The 1,641-nt window shown below is 36.5% G+C and overlaps 1 protein-coding gene across 1 annotated transcript in view; it reads right to left on the bottom strand.

The window, feature by feature from the left end:
- LOC106530240 (venom phosphodiesterase 1) overlaps nucleotides 1–1,641 on the bottom strand; it is a gene marked incomplete in the record, with an annotated part of 29,562 nt that overhangs the window by 26,179 nt on the left and 1,742 nt on the right.

The raw sequence follows: 1,641 nt of genomic DNA, 5'->3' as shown, positions 1-1,641 counted from the left end.
TTTTTAACTGTGTAACTTTACAAACGGCACCCCATATATTGCAGCACTGAACTTCAAATGTGAATTTTGTCTGTCACACTTTCTTGTGTGCACTGAACAGAGCTACTGATTGCAGTTAAAATGAACATGGTCATTGTTCTGAGCCCAATGGAGGTCTGAAAACRTTTTKGGGTCAAAGGTCAAAGGTGAAAGTCAGGTTAAGTTGTCTTTGTGGTTTGAATCCCTTTATTCGGGATGGTACACATAAGTGGTTAGTTACTAAATTTGATGATATGGTAAATATCAAAGAGGAAGTCATGTTTAGACATTGTTATTTTAGTTACATACTTAGTATAATCAAGTTCAAAAATAGAGATAAACAGGTAGCTTCATGCCCAGTGCCTTGAACGCAGATGAGTCTAGGGCAGGCAGAGACATTCGCATTGACTTGTACCAGTTTCAGCCTGAACTTTGATGACTTTTCCAAAAGTGACCCAAAACTGAGAATATTAAAATACATATATATAAATGTTAAAATCCTACATATAAATGAGCAAGTGTGCTTGTGTGCAATATTACCTTTATCTATTTTAGCCACTTCAGTAGAAAGCAGAACTAAATATTAGTGTCTTAGCTTTTTTATCATCAGTGATTTTTTTCTTTTTTTTTTTCTTTTTTTTAAAAGAAAAAAAAAGAGTAGGAAAAAAGTGAAATGTAATGAGAAGTAGTGAAAGAGAGATAAGAAGATATGTGAAATATGTATCAAGAAAGCACAAGACAGCACACCCGACATCTTGGCTCCACACCTACAAATACAAAGATAACAAAACCACAGCAACAAAAAATGCATTTCTGTATAATTACAATGATTATAGCCTTGCTGAAAGCTATACCTATATACATATATAAACATACCGATACCTACATACACATTCATATATATACATATACACATACATTGCTGGCTCTAGCCATTTTGGTGCCCTAGGCGAGTTGAAGCGCAACCCCCACCTCGAACTATGTCCCACCCATCCCAATTAAAACCCCTAAAACTAAGTTTGACAGTGTAAGTTACTGTGGCAAGCTTAGATTTATTTGCTTTCTCAGAAAGCAAATAAATAACAACAYACATGTCAGCTTGTACAGATTGTTCGTAAGTTATAAGGATTTTACGTCATTTTGCAGGTATACGGACGTATAGGGCAATCTCACGGATTTTTTCAAGACTTACTGATTTTTTTCAAAACCTCATTTTCAAATTTATCTAATATGTCAGAGCCTGTAGAACGATTTAAAMAAACAATAAACAACATTAAATAGCCATCTTCCAACTTGTTCTGCCGATAGAAATAAGTTTTGAACTTTTTCCGCTCTACTTTCCTCCTGCTTCGTAGCAGGTGCGAATGGTAAGGATTTTTTGCAAAATTTACTGATTTTTGAGGCTTTTTATACAGGTAAACATCCGAAGAGGTTAACATGTATAGGACAACAAAATACAGACGTTGTTATTGAGTTTGTCAACACGAACCGCTACCTGAGAGGCACTACTAGCCCCTCCCCGATCAGAGTGTTGGAGCAGGACGAGTCAGTGCAACGTCAACAAAATGAGAGAGAGGGTTGGGCCGTTTGCTGCATTGGGGCGGGGTATGGGTAGAGTAGTTT

This window comes from Austrofundulus limnaeus, unplaced genomic scaffold, assembly GCF_001266775.1.
Source record: "Austrofundulus limnaeus strain Quisiro unplaced genomic scaffold, Austrofundulus_limnaeus-1.0 Scaffold502, whole genome shotgun sequence".
NCBI lineage: Eukaryota > Metazoa > Chordata > Actinopteri > Cyprinodontiformes > Rivulidae > Austrofundulus > Austrofundulus limnaeus.
Note: the sequence above shows the minus strand (reverse complement) of the source record. Positions and strands in the feature narration are given on the sequence as shown.